This window comes from Oncorhynchus nerka, linkage group LG27, assembly GCF_034236695.1.
Source record: "Oncorhynchus nerka isolate Pitt River linkage group LG27, Oner_Uvic_2.0, whole genome shotgun sequence".
NCBI lineage: Eukaryota > Metazoa > Chordata > Actinopteri > Salmoniformes > Salmonidae > Oncorhynchus > Oncorhynchus nerka.
In genome coordinates this window covers 35,619,751-35,645,138 of record NC_088422.1, presented here as the reverse complement: position 1 = coordinate 35,645,138, position 25,388 = coordinate 35,619,751, and the positions used below count along the sequence as shown (strand labels likewise).

Sequence of the window (25,388 nt, the reverse complement as noted above, 5' to 3'; positions counted from 1 at the left end):
TCTCAGGGCCCAAGGCCCCACATATAAAAGAGAACACGTACAAGTCAGAGGGCGTGAGGAGAGAGGGGCGAGACAGAGGCCTGAGTTCCACTGCACATTACGTTTAGAAACAGTTGTCGTCTGATATTCGCAGAACACTCTCACATCACCCGGTTATCAATAGAATGTTGATCTTTGTCCATCAGTCATTTCCATTCATTTCTCTGGCAGTTGAAATGCCACATACTGGTGGCAGTATAGTGTAGGCTTCACAGTGGGGTCAGTTATGTGAGCAGTGACGTGTTTGGTGCACGCAGCGACGGAAATCAATGCCAACTCCACAAGAGCCACAATCTCAATGCCACTACACGACAGCACATGCTCTAGGCATATGTGCATGCCCCGAAGCACATACGCATGGATTGCTTCATATGAGACCATTGAGGACTGTTGACACACTAAGACCTCGGCTACTGACAGAATAGACAGTAAATGTCCCAGCGCGGAACTGCCATCTGAACACGGTAAAATACAACAATTGTTGAAATAACCTACTGATCTGTTTTGGAGACCATGCATGATCGACTGGCTATAGGTGTTTGTCTTTTTATTTTAAATAAATAGTGTCAGGCCTTTTACTAATATGCCTAATATTGGCTTAAATCATATGATAGGCTATCACTTTAGGAAATAATTGTTGGATTGAAGAAAACCTTGTGCTATAGAGCACTCGGGACACTGCATGCGTAAAAGCCTCAATTCTGGTGACAATCCTGTAATAACGAGTTTATTGCTGTGACAAATTACCGTTTTGAGGAACAAGAGCATTATCGAAGCAGAATGTCAAGGCTACAGAGTCATCGTCGGTAACCTATGAGCCGTAGCCAAGATCATGTGTGAAAAGCAAATCAGATTAGGTTATAATTAGGCTATGTTTACGCGATGTTGGCCTATTTTCTTACACCAATGAGTCCAGGCTATAATTTCACACTAAAGTAATAGGCTGTATTGCTGCAAGCCTATCCTATTTCAATGTGTGTGTGTGCTCGTGGATTGATTATTTTATTAAAATCAGAGTCAAGTATATTCCACCTAACGGAGAGAGCAGAGCTCAAACGAGCGCCTGTTTACCTCATGCTGACCCCTTCAACTCCGGTTGACTCTGCTCAAGAGCTGCACTGTAATGGATGCGACCGGTTGATTATCTCGATTCTTAATACAGACGCAGCGCCCTGCAGTGAAATGCTGTGTGGGGGATGGTAGCATTTGAGATATTATACATGTAGGTTATCCTAGCTATTATATAAGAAAGGGAAAGAGTATAATTAAGCAATAAGGCCCGAGGGGGTGTGGTATATGGCCATTATACCACGTTTAAGGGCTGTTCTTTACACACGACGCAAAGCGGAGTGCCTGGACACAGCCCTTAGCCGTGCTATATTGGCCATATACCACAAACTCCCGAGGTGCCTTATTGCTATTATAAACTGGTTACCAACGTAATTAGAGCAGGAAAACACATATTTTGTTATCCCAGTGGTATAGGTCTGATACCACAGCTGCCAGTCAATGAGTATTCAGGGTTCAAACCACACAGTTTATTATAGTATTTATATCCTGAGATCATGCATGCATGTATTTACAGAAATTGCTCCCCTCTTAAATAGGGATAATAGTACCTTCATGCTCTTTACATAAAATCAAATCCTCATAAACCGACCTCCATTTTCTTAAAATAATCCCTGACCATGCAGGAAATAAATTAATCTCTGTCCTCTCTCTCCGTCTCTCTCTCCTCTCTGTCCTCTCTCTCTCCTCTCTGTCCTCTGTCCTCTCTCTCTCCTCTCTCTGTCTCTCTCTCCTCTCTCTCCGTCTCTCTCTCCTCTCTCTCCTCTCTCTCCTCTCTCTCAGTCTCTCTCTCCTCTCAATTCAATTCCATTTCTGTCTCTCTCTCCTCTCTCTCTGTCTCCCTCTCCTCTCTCTCCGTCTCTCGGTCTGTCTCTCAGATTCATAGCATCTTTATTAGCATGAATGACAAGGCCACTGTTGCTAAAGATCTCTCTCTCTCTCTGTCTCTATCTTTCTTTCAGATTCAGATACCATAGCATCTTTATTAGCATGAATGACAAGGCCACTGCGCTCTCTGTGTCTGAGCGAAATGGGGGTGGGTGTGGGAGGGAGGGAGAGCAATCTTATAGGCCTACATTATTTCAGTAACTGGCTATGACGCGAGGGTATGATGGGGGGTGGGGGCTGAAAAACGTAGGGGGTGCCTTGAAATGGGTAATTCCTGATTTGAGGGTCAAACCGAGCTCCAGCTCCGCACACGATAGACTGCTGCATGGAGATAGAGGGAGAGGAGTGGGGAATGCGGGAAAAGACTGGGGGTCTCTGGTGGACCAGGCTGGCTTCGGCAACCGTCAACGGTTAGTCAGACATAGGGAAATTCATTCAGACGCATCGTACAATCCAGTTTTAAAATACTAAACGTATATAGCCTAACCTTCGTCCAGTGTGATTATTCCCCATAATAATGCGTTACTGACGGAGGTCTGACGGAGTGTTCTATTTAATTCGGTGAACTCTGTGGGTCTGCGTGTTTGGAGAATTTCGGATTAGGTGACACAGCGACTCTGGACCCTGATCTAACAAACACACACACACACCAGGATGACCGTGGAACTCTGGTTTCCAGGACCGAAACAGAACAGCGCATGAGGTACACAGACCCGAAGAGTGTGTGAGGAGTGTTTAAGTGAATGTGTGCGGCTGGATGAGGTGTTGTTTAGACTCAACGGCTTGGCTTTAGACGGCTGTCTCTATGTCTTCAATATTCGGGTTAATATAGAGTGCAGACCTGTGTTCAAATTCTTTGAAAGTAATTGAAATAGCCTAAAGATATTTCGAAGTAAGTATTTGGATCATTTTTATTTGAAAATATAAGTAGGCTAGTTGAATATTGGAATGTTTTTGGAAACACTTGGAACGTGTTTGAAAATACACAAATACACAGACAAGTGTATTTTCAAATACAAATATTTAAATAGCATTTTAACCAAGGTCCGTTTGGTCCAAGGGGTATTTGAAATAATGGAAACAAGTATCCTATTTCAAAATAGTGTAGTTTCGGCGATTTACATGAATTTACTTGCAAATACTTTCAAATAATTCCAATATAACTAGCTAATTTGGCCACATTATTTGAAAATACTCAAATACAGGGAAAATAAGTATTTCAATAACAAATAGGCCTAGTAAATACGCATGTATTTGAGGCCAGGTTTGGTACAGTGAGGTGCAGTCCGGGATTTTACCAACAATAAGCCAAACTGGACCCCTCTTCGCTCGTCTAGAAACACTGTTTGGATTTAGTGTCACTGTAAATGTTATTGTCAATAATTTATAGAAAACAAAACAATGTTTTACCAGTGGGCCCTGATCATTCACAGCTTATAATAATAGCATCTTTATATAACCGTCTATCTATTAGCTTACTAATAGCATATTTAATCACTAGTAGGATATTGTTACGCGTTATTAGTAACGATATGCTACATAAAATATTATGATCACTAAGCCTATTCCTATTATTGTTATCTTATTATTAATTAGGACTGTTATTCTATTATTATGATGATCATAATGATTATTACTATTGTTATTATTACACGTTGTTAAATATGCCCACGCTGTGATTTAGCCAAAACACATTTTTAAATAATAGGTTAATAATAGATAAAGCCTTAGCCTACTGATATTTAACAAGACTACATGTTGCAGATGACTAAATCAGAATGATATACATTTCATTGACTATCTAAATATACATTTAAATGTTTATTTAAATGTATATTTTAATTATGCTTATTTTTTCTCATTTGTTTCATTTGATTATCTAGACCATTTATGTGTGAGCTTATTTCTTTAGGCCCAAGAATTTTTCAAATGCACAACACAGCTTATTTTGTAATATAGTTTTAGTTTGAATTTTGTCCTATTTTCTGTGAAATGAGACTGAGGTTTATATTGAATTCAAATCATTATTATCAGCTCTGTTATCCCAGGCCTGTTACCCATCTGTTATCCCAGGTTAATAATAAAGTATTAACATACTGTATTTTAGGCCTATCAGATAATAGTGTGTGTGTGTGTTGTGTATCGTGTCGTGTCTATCCCGTCAGTGTGTCCCTTGGTGTCAGGTACTGTAGAGTGTGTGATGGCTAACGGCGGGAACCCGTTCGCCATCCCAGAGCGCATAGACACAGACACCGAATCACCGAAAGAGAACAAACCCGAGAATCACACTAGCTCCAGCTCTCCACCGTCACCGGAGACCTCGTGCACACAGCAGGTAACTTCCCGTTTGTGAGTGTGTAAATGTAACATTTTTCAAAACATGAAAACGATGCACTTATATATTTTTTTAAATTGTGGGTGATCACGATTTATGCATGATTTTCTCTTCTAAAGCGAAGTGGGAAAGTAATTGTTGAAAATAATGTAATTAAGTTAGTCTATAGTAGGCCCACAGCCTATTGAAGAGAACAAATGAAAATACTCTGAATAATATAGGCCACTAATTTAAACGATTATTCCCCCAATTTAAAAACTAAAGTCGACGAAGTAGCGCGTTTCATTTCAAAGCAGAAACAAATAGCCAATTTTAGGAACGCGGGGCTGAATATGACCTAGATTTGGTTTCTAAACAGTGGGTTGGTTACCTAGAACATGCCCAGAGCAACACTGACTGACTGACTCTCTGGTTAAATCTGTGTCAAACTCAGTTAGTGAAAATATCGGGCTTTTCTTATAAATGTGAAACCTTCAGTAGCCTATTTAACAGTGTAGGCCTATGCAGCATCTAATAAATAGGCTTACAATAGTTATTGTTATTAATATTAATATATGGCCAAACGTATTGTCATTTTAATCAAACCGTTCCAATAGTTCAACAGTCTCATTAAGATAAAATACATTGTTATTGGCCAGGCTGTAAAGGCTTACGTTTGTTTGTTTTTTAAACTGTTTTTACAATGTTCAATTAAGTTTATGTAGGCCTATCGGTAGGATCGTCCTTCAAGGAGGGATCGGGACTTTGGTTGAAATATTTAGTATATATATCTCTTATCTCATCTGTTCTCTGTTCTCAGGGGATGGAGGGAATAAAAGTCTACCTGCACGAGCGCGAGCTGTGGGAGAAGTTCCATGAGGTCGGAACAGAGATGATTATCACTAAAGCGGGAAGGTAAATGCGTGCTCTATGTGTTTTTGCATTAGAGGAGAATGAACATTCGTGTCCATTATATGCTACAATTAAGCCTATAAACGAGTACATATGGTTTTCTCTCTTTTTACGTTAGGCTTACTTAGGCTATATGTTTTTTGAGCTTCCGTTAATTAACACTGAACATTTAGGGAAAATAAAAATGTGTCCACTAGGCCTAGACCTGTTAAACATGTAACATTTGTGTGATTAGGCCTACTGTTTGTAACGTTTTGTATTTATAATTAGGCCCATAACAAATTGGCCGGGTACACATTATCAAGTAATACAATTTTCTCATTAGCCTAATAAATGATTGGGGAAACCTCTTTCTCAAAGCTACGCCTCCAAATCACCTCCTGTACGTGTTATTCTACGCACACATTTTGTCTTGCTGCTCACACTTCACCCCCCTTCACGTTTCTCTCTTTACTGATCTCTTCTGATCGAACCATGATGATGTATCCTCCCACTGGACACAAACTGGTTGGTTGAATCAACGTAGCTAGTAACTTGTCAATGTATTGTGACGTGGAATCTACGTGAAAATACATAGGATTTGAGGGAAAAAAAGTAATCAACTGTTGTTTGGAAGGTGACATTTCAACCACAGGATTATGTCATCATTGTAACCAGTTTTCAACATAGACAAACTTGTATGAAATATGTTGAATTTGTACCTTTGAAACAACGTTATATCTTCAACACATAGACAAACCCTGTTTAAAATATGTTGAATATGTACCCTTGAAACAACTTTGGAGCTTCAATTTACAGTGAGCTCCAAAAGTATACAGCAATATCAATGGAATACATTTAACTCTGAAAGTGTTAAATGTACACTAATTTCAGTGAACATATGAGTCCCACTGAACTAGTGTTAAAATAACACTTTTGAAAGCGTTAAAGATTTAACTCTGTTACAGTGTTCCCAATTTAACTCTTAAAGTGTTCAAATGAACTTGGTTGTGGAGTTTGCATAGCTCTACTGTAGAGTAATATGCAACACCTACAGCGTAAAACACTTCATTTAGAGTAAACTGGACTCACTTTGCTTAGTGCTGATGCTGTTAAACTTTCTCAGTGTAAGAAATGAACACCTCTAGTGTTACAGTAGATACTTTTTAGGTGTTGTTTTAACACTATGGTGTAAAGCCTCATTTGCATATTTCCCGGGTGCCTTTTCTTTGAGTGAATTGTAGAGTTTCCACCCATGACTGTATTTGTTAGTGACAGAGACATGGTTATTTCATTATTTCATTTTAAAGGCCTGTGGCATTCACCAAGTGAGTACCTAGTCATATGTGATCATTCAAATGAAACTCTATGACAATACAATACATATATCATAAGGCCTTACTTTGATGGCTTACCCGTACACAGTGGTGTTAGGATACTCCTGGTTTACAGGCCACTCCAGGCCTGCAAGTCACATTATGCTGGCTTGCAAAGTGATGTGTAATTCCTATTGGAATCCAGTCAGAGTTAGGATATTCAACAGCTGGAATTTTTTAATCACCTGCAACCTGCATTCAGAATGACTTTCAGGTTTAGGAAAGTTGAGAAGAAGACTACCTAAACCATTTAAACTGGAACAACCATTTCAGTAACAGGTACAATAAATCTAACTAATTGATTGTATGTTATTTATCTTTGTGTAGCATAAGATTAATAAATCAATCAAAACCAAAAGCAAAAACACAGATATGAAAAATAATCTTTAAAAATCTACCTGCAGTAGAGCATGCTTGGAGATATGATAATGATAAGTGGTGTTTTGGTGGGACTGTTTTACTCTTCACACTGTACAAAACAACTCTGGTTATTAACACCAATGCTGGGGGTTCTTTTACACCACTTAGGGTTAATTTCACTCCTACAGAGTGAGTTTAACTCCTGAATCAACAGGAACATGTTTACACTGAAAAATCATAGTTGGCCAATATGCTATGTATTAGGACTGTGACAAATCTTTGTTGTTTTGGCTCTGTGCTCTAGCACTTTGGATTTGAAATTATATGATGACGATGAGGTTAAAATGTAGACTGTCAGCTTTAATTTGAGGAAATGTTCATCCAGATCGGGTGAACCATTCAGAAAGTACAGCACTTTTTGTACATAGTCGCCAAATTTTAGGGGACCAAAAGTTTGGGACAAATTCACTTATGTGTATTAATTAAGGTAGTCAAAAGTTTAATATTTAGTCCCATATTCCTAGCACGCAATGATTCCATCAAGCCTGTGACTCTACAAACTTGTTGGATACATTTGCTGTTTGCTTTGGTTGTGTTTCAGATTATTTTGTGCCCAATAGAAAGTAACAGTAAATAATGTATGTCATTTTTTACTCACTTTTATTGTAAATAAGAATGTGATTCAAAATACTTCTACATTAATGTGGATGCTACCATGATGACTGATAATCCTGAATGAATTGTGAATATTGATGAGTGAGAAAGTTACAGAGGCATGACTACTGTAATACACATACATATAAGTTCATTTGTCCCAGTACTTTCTGTCCCTTTTGGAGCTCACTGTATATCCGCCATCAGAAAAAAACAATAGGCTGAGCAGCACTTCCTACTGGAGAGTTGTTCTATCTAGAGCTATTCATTTGTTCTCCCATCCAGAGTTTTAACCAAGCCCTGCTTAGCTTTGATATTTATCACTGACTAATACCAATGTACTATCGTGAGAATGGTTATTGAGAGGTCTCTAAATAACAAAATTTACTATAGCTATCAAAGTCATTCCAAAGGGTAGGTTTAACAGAGCAAATTAAATTTAACTGTACTTTAGAGATCATCAATGATACATTTGCAAAGTCATCTAGAGCTATGTTTCAATTCAACCCCAGGGTTCAACAGAAAATTGACAATACATACAGTGCCCTCAAAGTATTCATTCCCCTCAACTTTTTCCATATACAACGTGTGATTAAATTGTCCTTTTTTTGTCAACGATCTACACAAAATAATCTAATGTCAAAGTGGAAGATTTAAAAAAAATAAAACACTAATATATTTTGATTAGATAAGTATTCAACCCCCTGAGTCAATACATGTTAGAATCACCTTTGGCAGCAATTACAGCTTGAAGTATTTCTGGGTAAGTCTCTTAAGAGCTTTGCAAACCTGGATTGTACAATATTTGCCCATAATTTTTTTTTAATTCTTCAAGCTCTGTCAAGTTGGTTGTTGATTGTTCCTGGACAGCCATTTTCAAGTCTTGAAATATATTTTTCAGCCGATTTAAGTCAAAAATGTTAACCAGGCTACTCGGGAACATTCAAAGCCATCTTGGTAAGTAACTCCAGTGTATATTTGGCCTTGTATTTGAGGTTATTTTCCTGCTAAAAAGTGGATTTGTGTCCCAGTGTCTGTTGGAAAGCAGACTAAACCTTTAGGACTTTGCTTGTGCTTAGCTCTATTCCTTTTCTTTTTATCCTAAAAAACTCCCTAGTCCTTGCCGATGACAAGCATACCCATAACATGGTCACCACTATGTTTGAAAATATAAAGAGTGGTTCTCAGTAATGTGTTGTATTTGCCCCAAACATAATGATTTGTATTTAGGACAAAGAGTGTATTTATTTTCCACATTTTGTGCAGTATTACTTCAGTGCCTTATTGCAAACAAGATGCATGATTGTAATATTTTTATATTCTAAAATACATGTAGGTTAATATTGTGGAGTAACTACGCCGTCGGTGATCCATACTCAGTTCTCCTATCACAGCCATTTTACTCTGTAAAATCACCATTGGCCTCATGGTGAAATCCTTGAGTGGTTTCCTTCCTCTCCGTTAACTGAGTTTGTAGTAACTGGGTGTATTAATACACCATCCAAAGTGTGAAAAAAATTATATTACACAACATTATTGCACACAGAGTTAGTTCATGCAACTTATCTGACTTAAGCACATTTTTACTCCTGAAGTTATTTTTGCTTGCCATAACAAAGGGTTGAATACGTGTAACCGATGTGAAATGGCTTGGAAGTTAGCGGGGTGTGCGCTAATAGCGGTTCAATCGGTGACGTCACTCGCTCTGAGACCTTGAAGTAGTTGTTTTTGTGGAGTGATGGGTAACGATGCTTCGTGGTAGGAAGCTGTTGATGTGTGCAAAGTGTTCCTGGTTCGAACCCAGGCAGGGGCGAGGAGAGGGACGGAAGCTATGCTGTTACATACGTATTGACTCAAGACATTTCAGCTGTTCATTTTATTTATTTGTAAAAATGTCTAAAAACGTAATTCCACTATGACCTTATGGGGTATTGTGTGTAGATCAGTGACATAACATCTAAAGAAAGGTTCATTCATTTTAAATACAGGCTGTAACACAACCACATGTGGAATAAGTAAAGGGGTGTGAATAAGGCACTGTATAGGCACAGTATAGGCACTGTAAAAGCACAGTATAGGCACTGTATAGGCACAGTATAGGCACTGTATAGGCACGGTATAGGCACAGTATAGGCACTGTATAGGCACAGTATAGGCACAGTATAGGCACAGTATAGGCCTAGGGTTTCAAGCTTTGGTTGATTTCAAATGTAATCTTCAAATTAATCATTGGATTCAAGTCTCCATCTTAATCAAAAATCAAGGCAAAAGAATAGGACTAAATCAAACTTGATTTAAAGTGCATTTAAAGTTTGATTAGATTTAGTCCTATTATTTAACTTAGTTTTTTGGTTGAGGTGAAGACGTCTATATCAATTATTCATTTGTAGACTATCTGGATATTGAATTGTGCCAACGTAACCAAATATCAACATTTGAAGGAGATGTATCTTCTGCTTGGATAGTTCCATCTGTGCCACTGACTAATTCCAGTTTGTCTACAAATTATTCATTGATATGTTGGATCCACTTCTGCATCTCAAACAAAAATCTAAGTTAAACAATAGTACTAAATCCAATCAAATTTGAAATACACTTTAAATAAAGTTAGATTTGATTTCGTCATGTTCTTTAACTTTGATTATTTGTTGAGATGGAGATGTGAATCCAATTGATCAATTAATAATTTGTAGACAATACTGGAATTAAAACCAGTCTAAATCAGTGGCACAAAAGATACAAATGTTGATATTTAGTTGCATTGACAACAAAACACAATTCAATATCACTTTTGTAATGCAATAAATAGCCTATTAACTTGTTGACAAGTTAACAAATGATCCTGAAGTTTGGATTCACATCTCCAACTAAACCAAAAATAAACTTTAAAGAATAGAATTAAGGCTGTGGCTCAGATGAAACTATCCAAGCATTCAATATCCTTTAAATATTGATATTTGGTTGCGTTGTCAATAGCCTAAAGCTAAAACTATTTTAGAAACTAAAGTAACAGTATTTTTTCTTAAAATGGTCACATTTTGAGCTTAGCCTAACGTAACTATACATTTATTTTTATGTAATCTTAGAAAGTGTGCATGATCAAGATAGCATGCAAAGATTGCAGGTCTGTGGAGATCTTTACAATTGCTATAATAGCATGCGCAGAATCTCAGAACAGCATTGATCACTTGCACTATGTACTTTTAATGTAATCTCAACTGCAATCCAGGTAATTTGGTTGTGCTATGAGATCCAAATACAAAATATCTGACATTACATTCCCATTTGAACTTTGTTGTGTTTTTAAATGGTTGAAAGCGCAGCGATAACACATGTAGATGATCACTAAACCAAAAATCGGACATAGTTTTTCCATTGGAATTTGGCTGTGATTTCAGAAGTGTTGAAAGCACAGCGATGACACATTGGCAATTCAACAAACTTCTGTCTGTCTTTTTGAGTGGGTGAATAAAGGTTGAAATCTCATTGATCAACACCTCAACCAAATATTACCCACATTTCCACATTGAAGTGACATGGTGTGCCCAGCGGGCTATGTATCTGCCTCGTACTTCTGAACAGTAAAAAAAAAAACTCTGCAGTGATTTATGAAGACTGCCTACAACCATATCTGTCTGTTGTATTGGATATTGCACTTGCACAAGAGGGACACAGTCCCTACACATTGCATTGGAGAAAAGTTGCTGAAAAAAACACTGCTACTTTGACTGCCTGTCTGCTTCCTGCTTAGCCAATGTTTACAATGATGATTGAAAATAACTTTAAATCGCTAATTGGACTGTGACTGTGTCTTGCTTGTGTTTGATATGCTGCCTAGATAGCTGCATGCAACTCCCCACTTGGGTTTGTACGAACATGTTGATCATGTCTTTTGTGTTCAACATGTAAATAGCTGCATTTTGCTTAACTCCTCTCCGGAAAAAAGAACATGAAATCATGCTTATGCTTAATACCCTACTGAGGCATGGAATTCAATAGAGAGAACATGTCGACCATATCCTTTGTGTACAACATGACGTTTGTAGGCTACACCAGACAGTCGTTCATCGCCGATTTAAGGAGGGGGAAGTGGCAACAGAGCAGTGGGCAGCAGCTACATCTTTTTTTAGGAGGGCAGAAATCTCAGTATCTTTAGCCAGAACAAATTGGGCCTCCAGAAAATCTGGAACCGCAGCCACTCGGTAAATTGTTTCGATGTTTCTCGTTTCGTTTCGGGTTTTGCTCACAACTGCAGCAATGGCTGCTATGCCTCAGTGATAGGCTACTGATATTGCTATGATCCTGACTGTCTGTGGTGTTGCTGTCTCGCCAGGCGGATGTTCCCCTGCTACAAGGTGAAGGTTACGGGCCTCAACCCTAAAGCCAAGTACATCCTCCTCATGGATATCGTGCCGGCGGATGACCACCGCTACAAGTTTGCAGATAATAAATGGTAAGCTAGCTATATATCAAAACTTTGTATATTTAAATAGCCTACGTTGTGTGTTTTGAGCTGCTAAAAAGAAATAGTAAAACAGTATATATTTTAACAGCATTATAGAGAGAGAAACATAACACAGAGCAGGGACGTGGATGTTTAGGCCTACTTAACCGCTGCCGTGACGTCACGGTCCCTCTCAGTGCCCTGTGCTCTGTGGCCTAGTTTCCTGTGTAAGCCTGCTGCCCGCGCATCACACCTCCTGCCCCTGACTGCCGGGTTCAGTCTCAGTACCATGGGTTCATGTGGCGGGCAGATTAAAGGCTAGGTTTCACTGAGGTCAGCACCAGGCTGCAAGGGAGATGTGGGATAATCATAAACTCAGACATTTCCAACTTGCTTACTCGTTGTAGAAAGATCTTACCCGAGTTTCCCTCCTGGGAAGTATCAGATACAACCAATATGAATTTCTATGCAAATAATTTACGCTCATTTTAACTAGGAGGTCCCAGGTTTCTAACATGACTTGAATGCGGCATAAACCCTCTCGTGCTGCGTATGTCTCCTCTCCCTGGTCACATGATGGAGCCCCTTGGCACCCTTAAGGACACGTCATTCATCATACAATAGAAGATGGGCGCTCCATTTTCAGTCATATGTTTAGACAAGGGACTATGTTAATGCCTAATGTGAATGTTGTTATGCATGGGTAGATTATTTGTTTGTAAATATCAGCGGTGCTCTGTCATTTCCCTGCCATATTTGACAGAAGTGGAATAACTTCAGCGAACATGTTTGCCAGCTCGGTCCAGTTGTTGCCAGTTGGAGGGCATTCTTCTCTGACAGATTCCAACTTAAGGAGTCATACACATGACAACAACACGCACACACGTCATAGGCTATTGTCATTAAAGTGGCAAGGTTGGGATCAATTCAATTAAATTCCAGTCAATTCAGGAAGTACACTGAAATTCCAATTGTCGTCAACGCTTTTCAATAAGGAAAATGTGGAATTGGAATTTGGTTTACTTTCTGATTTGCCTGGAATACTATAAAACAAACCAGAACATTTTGCATGTTTTAAATATACTGAACATAAATATAAACATTCAACGATTTTACTGAGTTACAGTTCATATAAGGAAATCAGTCAATGACTTAATTTGGCCCTAATCTATGGATTTCATATGGGCAGTGGCGCAGCCAAGGGTGGGCCTGGGAGGGCATAGCCCCACCCACTGGGGAGCCAGGTCCAGCCAATCAGAATATGTTTTTCCCCACAAAAGGGCTTTATTACAGACAGAAATCCTCCTCAGTTTCTTCAGCTGTCCGGGTGGCTGGTCTCAGACAATCCCACAGGTGAAGAAGCCGAATGTGGGGGTCCTGGGGTGGAGTGGTTACACATGATATGCGGTTGTGAGGCTGTTGGACGTACTGCCAAATTCTCAAAAATGACGTTGGAGGCAGCTTATGGTAGAGAAGTTAACATTAAATTATCTGGCAACAGCTCTGGTGGACATTCCTGCAGTCAGCATGCCAATTACACGCTTCCTCAAAACTTGAGACATATGTGGCATTGTGTTGTATGACAAAACTGCACATTTTATAGTGCCATTGAATTGTCCCCAGCACAAGGTGCACCTGTGTAAGGATTATACTGTTTAATCAGCTTCTTGATATGCCACACCTGTCAGGTAGATGGTTTATCTTGGCAAAGGAGAAATACTCACTAAAAGGGATGTAAACAAATTTCTGCACAAAATATGAGAGAAATAAGCTTTTTGTGCTTATGGAACATTTCTGGAATCTTTCAGCTCATGAAACATGGGACCAACACTTTACATGTTGCGTTTATATTTTTCCTACATGGACAATAGTTTTTGGAAACATGTTCACATGCATGGAATTTGCTTGTACCTCATTGCTCTGATTAACACCTGTATTGGTATGAACATATCCTGATGTAACAGACAGGGGCCAGCGGTGTCTCTTTGTAATAAAAGCAGTTGAAGTGTGAGGAGGATGTTAGTCTAGTAATAATAATAGATACAGCCAGCGGCGCACCATGGCATGTCAGATCTATGTCTCTCCTGTGACAGCACGACGAACACAGTAAATAGCATGGCCAGGTTAGTGTGTGTGTGTGTGTGTGTGAGAGAGAGCGAGACACACAGTACGAGGGCCAGGTAAAAGGGCAGGGCTGGGTCAGACCAGGGCCAACTGACTCTCACATTAGCATCCAATTGTGATTGATATTTGGTTGAGTTGTCAACGTGTGAATTTTGTGTGTATGTGTGTGTCAGGTCTGTGACGGGGAAGGCGGAGCCGGCCATGCCAGGGAGGTTGTACGTCCATCCTGACTCTCCGGCCACCGGAAGCCACTGGACACGTCAGCTTGTCTCCTTCCAGAAACTCAAACTCACCAACAACCATCTGGACCCCTTCGGACACGTTAGTCCTCAACCTCTCTACCCTGTGTGTGTGTGTGTGTGTGTGTGTGTGTGTGTGTGTGTGTGTGTGTGTGTGTGTGTGTGTGTGAAGGGATAGTGCTGCTGTCTGCTGTGGTTCTGTTAGAACAGTGGTAACCTTAATAATGATGTTAGGTACGTTAAGGGTCATTAGCTCATCCATGCCTGGTGGGACCGTCACACCAATTAGGATTAGGCCTCTCGATGAACGCACAGGCACACGCACACACACACTATTATCTGCTTTCTGGTAGGCCTATTATCTGTTAATACTTTACTATTACACACGGAGCATGGCTACCAGAGAGGGAACAAAATCACTGACACGACAAACATATGCACAGTGCATTGGTACATAAAGACACACATTTGGAAATAAACAATTTAGCTTCAGCATAGCATGCGCCCAGACACAAGGGCACATTTATGGATAGGCCTATTGAATATATCCTTCTACAAGTGGGATGGAGTTAGAGCATTGGTTTAATGTATTTGTTTTTGTTGTATTGCAGATCATATTAAACTCCATGCATAAATACCAGCCCCGCCTCCATATCGTCAAAGCAGACGAATACAACAGGTTTGGTTCCAAGAACACTGCCTTCTGCACGCATGTGTTCTCAGAGACCGCCTTCATCGCCGTGACATCATACCAGAACCACAAGGTACCGAAACACTGAACACACAAAATAATTTATGATTAAAAAAATAATAATTTAAATTCACATTTTTGTTCATCTTATTTGATCAGATATTTCTGGATTCTTTTGGCATAGATACAGTTAAATTGTCCAGGTCCTGTTGTACAGACCAGAGTTATCTTATGGGTATATAGATTTGTGTTAGCCATGTGAATCAGTGCATTTTCCCCCGCGATCACGGTTCTCAACTCAACATGTCCAGTTTGATTACATCCCAGTGTTTACGCATCACAGGGCAGCTCTGACCTGTTCCTTTCCTTTGATCATATATGTTATTGTTCCAGCGCCATAGTGAAATCACTCTCACACACATACAGGTAACTGCCAAAATAAAGGAAACACTTGAGTAAATGAGAGATACGAAGTATATTGAAAGCAGATGCTTTCACACAGGTGTGGTTCCTGAGTTAACTACGCAATTAACATCCCATTATGCTTAGAGTCATGTATCAAAATGCCCAGTTGCCCGTTATTTTGGCTACCATGGCTAGAAGAAGAGATCTCAGTGACTTTGAAAGAGGGGTCTCAAAGGAGCATAGGGGGTTTAAATGGTGTGTGTTTGTGTGTCTCAGTCACCAGATCTCAACCAAATTGAACACTTATGGCTGTTTATGGAGACAGCGTTTTCCACCACCATCAACAAAACACCAAATGATAGAATTGCTCATTAAAGAAAGGTGTTGCATCCTTCCAATAGAATTCCAGACACTTGTAGAATCTTCTAGAAGAAAAGAAACGCACACCTATTAAGACGAGGTGCTGGCTAGCGGAGTAGAAACTTGAAAATAAAAGAGAGCCGCACACTCTTGGAGCTCAGATGCAAAAATGTAATACCAACGTTTCGACAGCCAAGCTCTCTTCATCAGGGTATAATCACAAACAGCTCCAAGAGTGTGCGGCTCTCTTTTATTTTCAAACTTGTAGAATGTTCACCAAGATGCATTGAAGCTGTTCTGGCGGCTCGTGGTGACCCAACGCCCTATTGAGGCAGTTTATGTTGGTGTTTCCTTCACAGTGCATTCGGAAAGTATTTAGACCCCTTCACTTTTATTCACATTTTGTTAAGTTACAACCTTATTCTAAAATGATTTTTAAAAAATATATCTCATCAATCTACACACAATACCCCAAAATGACAAAGCAAAAAGAGGTTTTATATTTTTTGGGGCAAATTTATTACAAATAAAAAAACGGAAATATCACATTTACATAAGTATTCAGACCCTTTACTTAGTACTTTGTTGAAGCACCTTTGGCAATGATTACAGACTAACGTCTCCTTGGGTATGACGTTACAAGCTTGGCACACCTGTATTTTGGGAGTTTCTCCCATTCTTCTCTGCAGATCCTCTCAAGCTCTGTCAAGTTGGATGGGGAGCGTCGCTGCACAGATATTTTCAGGTCTTTCCAGAGATGTTTGATCAGGTTCAAGTCTGGACTCTGGCTGGGCCACTCAAGGACATTCAGAGACTTGTCCCGGAGCCACTCCTGCGTTGTCTTGGCTGTGTGCTTAGGGTCGTTGTCCTGTTAGAAGGTGAACCTTTACCCCAATCTGAGGTCCTGAGTGCTCTGGAGCAGGTGTTCGTCAAGGATCTCTATGTACTTTGCTCCGTTCATCTTTCCCTCGATCCTGACTAGTTTCCTAGTCCCTGCCGCAGAAAAACATCTCCACAACATGATGCTGCCACCACCATGCTTCACCGTAGGGATGGTGCCAGGTTTCCTCCAGACGTGACACTTGGCATTCAGGCCAAAGAGTTCAATCTTGGTTTCATCAGACCAGAGAATCTTGTTCTTTAGGTGCCTTTAGGCAAACTCCAAGTGGGCTTTCATGTGCCTTTTATTGAGGAGTGGCTTCAATGCTGCAGAAATGTTTTGGTACCCTTCCCCAGATCTGTGCCTTGACACAATCCTGTCTCTGAGTTCTACGGACAATTCCTTCGACCTCATAGCTTGGATTTTGCTCTGACATGCACTGTCAAATGTGTGACCTTTATATAGACAGGCATGTGCCTTTCCAAATCCTGTCCAATCAATTGAATTTACCACAGGTGGACTCCAATCAAGTTGTAGAAACATCTCAATGATGATCAGTGGAAACAGGATGCACCTGAGCTCAATTTCAAGTCTTATAGCAAAGGGTCTGAATACTTGTATAAATACTTATGTAAATAAGGTATTTCTGTTTTTTAGTTTTTTTAAACGTGTTTTTGCTTTGTCCTTATGGGGTATTGTGTGTTGGTTAATGAGGACATCGTTTTATTTCATCCATTTTAGAATAAGGCTGTAATGTAACAGAATGTGGAAAAAGTGAAGGGGTCCAAATACTTTCCGAATGCACTGTATTTTGGCAGTTACCTGTAGTTTCTCTCTCCCTCTGTCCTCACACACACACACACACACACACTGAAACACACACACTGAAACACACACTGAAACACATGAAATACAAGTTCAAATTATGTGCAATACAAAATTCTAAACTATTGAATGCAAATTGAATTCCTGACCACAAATTTAAAATGTTTTAATTCAGTTGCTGTGGGCATTTATATCGCTCCATAGTGAAAGCCTACGTGCGCTGTGATAAACACATCACCACGTCTAACAAGAAAAACACAAACCAACGGCAAGTTTCCCACCGTGTCATTGTCAATGAAAATACCTATTTTTCACTCCAAATGTTCCTAGAACAACTATATTTCACTTAAGGACTTTAAAGCTGGAGTCCTTGGTGAAACTTCTATGTTCATTTGGGATATTACAACAACAAAGGAATTACAGCAAACAACTAACTTTGTTTAGTTCTTTTCCCCTCACCTCCGTTTTGTCCATGAAACAATAACAAAGGTGCTGGTGGCCAACAGCGGCGCTGTTTCTCCTAATGCGGATTCCATCTTTAAACCTGCCAACTGTTTAGAGAAACAGTTTACACTGCGATTCTGCTGGTTCAAAATGAATACTTTCAGTACATGGTTAGTGTCTGTGGAATTTCCATGTTGTGTTCCAGAATCCCAGATTCTAGCAACTGTTCAGGTCTAGATTCAACATTTAGTGTCTCATGGATCAGCACAGTAACACAAAGGGCTGGGCAGGGTGTTTGGTGATCTAAGGCAGTGTGTTGTGTCCCTGTCAGATCACCCAGCTGAAGATAGAGAACAACCCGTTCGCTAAGGGCTTCAGAGGCAGTGATGACATGGAGCTGCACCGCATTGCTAAGATACAGGGGTGAGTACAGATTCTCTCCCTCTCTCTCTCTTTATCTCTGTCTCCCTCTCTCCTTCTCGCTCTCTCTCTCTGAAAAGGACAGTCTATTTTGTGCATATTGTGTGAGGCGGTTTGAGTAAGTGTCCTCTCAGAAATCGACTGTAAACTTAGGAGAAGGGAAGAGGAGGGGAGGAGAGGGGATGAGGAGGGAGGACTGGGGAGTCACTGTACTGCTCTAGGTGAAGACTGAGGGAGGTGAAAAGAAGAGAGGGAATGGACTGGGGTGTTAGAGAGACTGAGAGAGACGATGAGAGCAGAGAGAGAGATGAGGGAGAGTATCTGGAGTGGCATGCGGATGAGAGTTTATTTTTAGAGTAGCATTTTATCTTTCAGCACTGTGTGTGTGTGTGTGTCCCCTACATACCACTGAGGTCACCGAGAGGCCAGTGTTCAAGAGAGGGAGAGAGTAAAATTACATCATAACATGCAAATCTATAATAGAAAAATAATGATCAAACTGGGAGGGAGACTACAAAAAGAAAGGAATACTGAGTGTGTAAACTGGGAGGGAGACTACAAAAAGAAAGGAATACTGAGTGTGTAAACTGGGAGGGAGACTACAAAAAGAAAGGAATACTGAGTGTGTAAACTGGGAGGGAGACTACAAAAAGAAAGGAATACTGAGTGTGTAAACTGGGAGGGAGACTACAAAAAGAAAGGAATACTGAGTGTGTAAACTGGGAGGGAGACTACAAAAAGAAAGGAATACTGAGTGTGTAAACTGTGAGGGAGACTACAAAAAGAAAGGAATACTGAGTGTGTAAACTGTGAGGGAGACTACAAAAAGAAAGGAATACTGAGTGTGTAAACTGTGAGGGAGACTACAAAAAGAAAGGAATACTGAGTGTGTAAACTGTGAGGGAGACTACAAAAAGAAAGGAATACTGAGTGTGTAAACTGTGAGGGAGACTACAAAAAGAAAGGAATACTGAGTGTGTAAACTGTGAGGGAGACTACAAAAAGAAAGGAATACTGAGTGTGTAAACTGTGAGGGAGACTACAAAAAGAAAGGAATACTGAGTGTGTAAACTGTGAGGGAGACTACAAAAAGAAAGGAATACTGAGTGTGTAAACTGTGAGGGAGACTACAAAAAGAAAGGAATACTGAGTGTGTAAACTGTGAGGGAGACTACAAAAAGAAAGGAATACTGAGTGTGTAATTGAGGTTTTTGAATCACAAATATGGAAATATACAGTATATTGAAGAACGGGTGGAAGTAAATTATTGTGTAATATTTTAGCAAGCAGCTTAGACAATATTTTCAAATCTACGTTAATTAGACTGTTTGCCTAAAATATATTCATATATCTGCTCACTGGGCACACACTGGTTGAATCAACGTAGTTCCAACGTAATTTGTCAATGTATTATGACGTGGAATCAATGTGGAAAATACATTGGATTGGAAAAAAGTCATCAACCAGCACTGTTTTCATCTAATTTCAACCAGCATTATAAACATTGAAATTAGGGTAAAACTTCAACTTAAATACATTGACTTAACCTGACTAACAGATGGTACATCAATAAAAGTGTATTATTAATATTATGAATTTGGCATCCAGGTGGGCTAATGATAACTACTTCTAAACTTTCAAAGATCCAATCAACCATGGATAAATGATAGTATACCTACCTACATGTAGAAATGATGGTGTCCTTTGTTGGGCAAATCAGATGTCAATGTAGCCTACATAAACGCAACCTCACTCGAATTTACTTTCACATACAGATTGCGTAAGAAAGGTTAGAGGAGTTACCTTCAACTATTCAATGTTATTTAGGTAGTCTACGGAAATGACTATGGAAGCTGATTAATGTCTGAATGTGTTGAAATGATAGCTCATCTGAAACAAGCTCATCTGAAACAAGCACAGCTAGTTTCCAAAGCTAAGCAGGGTACATAGAGGTAGGCATCTGGATGGTAGACTTGTTATCAAGTGCATTACCCCTCATATACCGTTTAAAGAGTCACTGTTCAGACAGAAATCACTGGACTGTGACTTCACGTTTTATTTCAATATACCTCTTTATTTAGGTTGATAGCTTAACCGTTGAAACAATGATGTTTATTGAAACATACCATTTTACTATCATTGAAACGAGGTCAAAGGCAATTTAAATGTATACATATTTCGGATGATTATGTTGAAATTAGATTGATGTAACAACCTGTTAGTCAGGTTATGTCAATATATTTAAGTTGAAGTTTTACCCTAATTTCAATGTTTATAATGCTGGTTGAAATTAGATAAAAACAATATTGGTTGATGACTTTTTTCAAATCCAATGTATTTTCCACATTGATTCCACGTCATAATACATTGATAAATTACATTGAAGGTTAATTTAACCAGTGTGTGCCCAGTGGGTGGTGGTTTAGTTTTCTTAATACTGGAGGTTGTCTCATTACTGTGCTTGCACTAAAAGATGATTTGAAAATATGTTGCAAATAGTATATATCTCTGCTTCTCCCCCCCTCTCTCTGTCTCTCTCTCTTGCTCTCTTGCCCTCTTGCTCTCTCTCGCCCTCTCTCTCTGTCTCTCTCTCTTGCTCTCTCGCCCTCTCTCTCTTGCTCTCTCGCCCTCTCTCTCTTGCTCTCTCTCTCAGTAAGGAGTATCCGGTGGTTCCTCGTAGCTCAGTGCGTCAGAGGGTGTGTCCTAGTGGGAGTCCGTTTGGGGGGGAGGCGAGGGGGTTGGGTTTGCACCCCTATTCCTGTGAGAATGGGGTGAGCAGCACCACCCAGGACATCCTCATCCCCCCTCCAGCCCCCTACACCCTCCCCCAACCAGACACACAGGAACACATGCAGGTGTACCACTGCAACAAGAGAAAAGGTACGCTACGCTGCATCTGTACGATTACTGTCACTGTAAACACTGGAGCAGTTTGTATTGCCCCTTAGTCTCTGGAGCAGTTTGTATTGCCCCTTAGTCTCTGGAGCAGTTTGAATTGCCCCTTAGTCTCTGGAGCAGTTTGTATTGCCCCTTAGTCTCTGGAGCAGTTTGTATTGCCCCTTAGTCTCTGGAGCAGTTTGAATTGCCCCTTAGTCTCTGGAGCAGTTTGTATTGCCCCTTAGTCTCTGGAGCAGTTTGTATTGCCCCTTAGTCTCTGGAGCAGTTTGTATTGCCCCTTAGTCTCTGGAGCAGTTTGTATTGCCCCTTAGTCTCTGGAGCAGTTTGAATTGCCCCTTAGTCTCTGGAGCAGTTTGTATTGCCCCTTAGTCTCTGGAGCAGTTTGTATTGCCCCTTAGTCTCTGGAGCAGTTTGTATTGCCCCTAGTCTCTGGAGCAGTTTGTATTGCCCCTTAGTCTCTGGAGCAGTTTGAATTGCCCCTTAGTCTCTGGAGCAGTTTGTATTGCCCCTTAGTCTCTGGAGCAGTTTGAATTGCCCCTTAGTCTCTGGAGCAGTTTGTATTGCCCCTTAGTCTCTGGAGCAGTTTGTATTGCCCCTTAGTCTCTGGAGCAGTTTGAATTGCCCCTTAGTCTCTGGAGCAGTTTGTATTGCCCCTTAGTCTCTGGAGCAGTTTGAATTGCCCCTTAGTCTCTGGAGCAGTTTGTATTGCCCCTTAGTCTCTGGAGCAGTTTGTATTGCCCCTTAGTCTCTGGAGCAGTTTGTATTGCCCCTTAGTCTCTGGAGCAGTTTGTATTGCCCCTTAGTCTCTGGAGCAGTTTGTATTGCCCCTTAGTCTCTGGAGCAGTTTGAATTGCCCCTTAGTCTCTGGAGCAGTTTGTATTGCCCCTTAGTCTCTGGAGCAGTTTGTATTGCCCCTTAGTCTCTGGAGCAGTTTGTATTGCCCCTTAGTCTCTGGAGCAGTTTGAATTGCCCCTTAGTCTCTGGAGCAGTTTGTATTGCCCCTTAGTCTCTGGAGCAGTTTGTATCGCCCCTTAGTCTCTGGAGCAGTTTGTATTGCCCCTTAGTCTCTGGAGCAGTTTGAATTGCCCCTTAGTCTCTGGAGCAGTTTGTATTGCCCCTTAGTCTCTGGAGCAGTTTGTATTGCCCTTAGTCTCTGGAGCAGTTTGTATTGCCCCTTAGTCTCTGGAGCAGTTTGTATTGCCCCTTAGTCTCTGGAGCAGTTTGTATTGCCCCCTAGTCTCTGGAGCAGTTTGTATTGCCCCTTAGTCTCTGGAGCAGTTTGTATTGCCCCTTAGTCTCTGGAGCAGTTTGTATTGCCCCTTAGTCTCTGGAGCAGTTTGTATTGCCCCTTAGTCTCTGGAGCAGTTTGTATTGCCCCTTAGTCTCTGGAGCAGTTTGTATTGCCCCCTAGTCTCTGGAGCAGTTTGTATTGCCCCTTAGTCTCTGGAGCAGTTTGTATTGCCCCTTAGTCTCTGGAGCAGTTTATATTGCCCCTTAGTCTCTGGAGCAGTTTGTATTGGCCCTTAGTCTCTGGAGCAGTTTGTATTGGCCCTTAGTCTCTGGAGCAGTTTGTATTGCCCCTTAATCTCTGGAGCAGTTTGTATTGCCCCTTAGTCTCTGGAGCCGTTTGTATTGCCCCTTTGTCTCTGAAGTGATTTGTTTCTATGTCGTTGTTAGTGGAAGACCAGTCCCCTTTATAGTGTGTTACTCAATCTTACACCCCCCCCCCCCCCCCCCCACCCCCCTCTCTCTCCCCACAGCGGATGATAGCTGTCCTACAGCAGAGAATCACCAGTACAGGAAGCCCTACATCGTCAGTTCTCCCAGCAACGACGAGTCTTACTATCAGCCGTCTGCTTACCCTCATCCCCCTCTCCCTCCCTCCGTCCACCCCCTCCCCTGGTCTCTCTGACTCCCCATACAGGTCAGAGGCGGGGCAGCGGCAGGCGTGTATGTTTGCTGGCTCAGAGCCCAGACTGGACAACCTCAGCTGTACATCCTGGTCCTACAGCTGCCCATTGACTCCACCCATGGCCCCCATGACCCCTACTGGCCCCCATGACCCCTACACAACCTTCCCCCACCAGCCCTACTCCTCCAGTCCCCGGAACGCTCAGCTGAGCTCCATAGCCCACCAAGGCTCTCATCCTCTGGGGGACTCTCTCTCACACGGCCAGACCCAGAACTCCAGACCACACCAGACACCCCAACACCCCAGCCCACCCCTCACAGAGTACCACCGCTACCCCTCCTCCCCATCTCCTCCTCAGTACCACACCCTTCACACACATGTCAGGGGAGGGGTCTCCGAATGGAGCGAGGGCACCTGATTGGACCACAGGTGTAGGGGAAAGACTCTGATTGGTGGCTTGGGGTTATATTTATATGAGGTGTTCTCATTTTATGTGTGAAGAGATTTAATTGGCCAGTTGTGTGTTTCCCTGTGCCATGGGTGGAACGTTAGATGGTCTGTGTGTTACGTTTAAGTCCATCCTCCTCTGACTGGGACCTCTCTGGAAGGAACTGATGTTAGAGGAACTTGGTGGATAAGCATTCAAACTAGAGGGACAGGAAGAAAGATGATGCCATCAACTAAAACGTTCCAAGCTTCATTCCTGAGACTGTTTTTAATACAGTATGTGACCTGTCTGTCACCCTGTCACCCTGTCCCCTGAAGATGTGAGACTGTCTCTCTATGGCCGTGGTTCCCAGTTGGTTTGTGACCCACCGAAATCCCTGTGATCCAACAGACAAAACCATATTTCTAATCTGTGTGTCAGCTCAGCTCAGGGCTGCTGTGAGTTAATGTCGGCTGAGAGGGGCTGCGGAGGCCACAGGCAGAGCAGAAGAGAGATAAACTGTTAGTTTACACCAGGCTGCAGGGAGGAAGACCTGCACACACACTGACAAACACAGAGAACTTGTTTAGAGGCTGCTGCATGGCAGAAGACCTGTACACACTCCCATTGCATTTTGGGTATATGCACATGTCATCATCATGCAGCTGTCACTGCTGGCCTCTCCTTTACCCCTGAACTGACCAAACAAAACTCTCTGTTTCTCTGAACTGACCAATCAACACTTTCCGTTTCTCTAAACTGACCTATCAATCAACACTGTCCTTTACCCCGAACTGACCAATAAACACTTGATCAACACTACATTTCTGTCTCTCTCTGCCCCTCTCTCTCTGTCTGGGTTTCCCCCCCCCCTTTCAAGCCAGTAGAGGGGAGTCATATAGTCGCAGAAGGTTGTGTATAGTCACATTTTAAAACATATTTAGACATCATATGATTATTGTTCTTGTCTAGATATTGTTTTATTTTCCTTGAGTCAGTGAGTGCATTAGTTGGAACCAGGTGATGGCCTGGTGTTTTACACTAACACAGGAAGAGTTCGTATTGGTTCACAGAGGATCAGTACGTAAGCACTGTATGTGCAGAGAGAGAGGTGTGTGTGTGTGTGTGTGTGTGTGTGTGTGTGTGTGTGTGTGTGTGTGTGTGTGTGTGTGTGTGTGTGTGTGTGTGTGTGTGTGTGTGTGTGTGTGTGTGTGTGTGTGTGTGTGTGTGTGTGTGTGTGTGTGTGTGTGCGTGCGAAAGCAATACTTTAAAAAGAGACGTCCTGTGATCATTTGAGAAGTGTTTGTACTTTATTGTATTGTTGTTGTTTATAGTATTTATTGGCCTTGAGATTTTGGCTGGTTTTGTTGTAAGATGGTGAAATTACACAGTGTTGGTTGAATTGTTCAAGTTGTTTGTTTCCCATTGAAGTTTAGATTTTTTTGCTTTTCTCCCTCCTGTCTTTCCTTTTGAATACAATATTTAACATGGTTGTAATAAATGGCTTGTTACTTTTTCTGTTCTGATGTGTGTGTATATATACAAATGTATTTACAGAACTTAAATACATTTGAAGAGAATATCAAATTACTCAATCTGTTGACATGTTTATGTTCCTTCTGAAGAGACATACACACACACACACACACACACACACACACACACACACACACAGTAAGGCTGAGTAGGGAGTAACTCCTACAGTGCAGGTTAAAGAACATTGAGCTGA

At 41.1% G+C, this 25,388-nt stretch overlaps 1 pseudogene; it reads left to right on the top strand.

Annotated features, from left to right (window-relative positions):
• Positions 1–2,262: 2,262 nt before the first annotated feature.
• LOC115111675 (T-box transcription factor TBX5-like) lies at positions 2,263–25,175 on the top strand (annotated as a pseudogene).
• Positions 25,176–25,388: the final 213 nt, after the last annotated feature.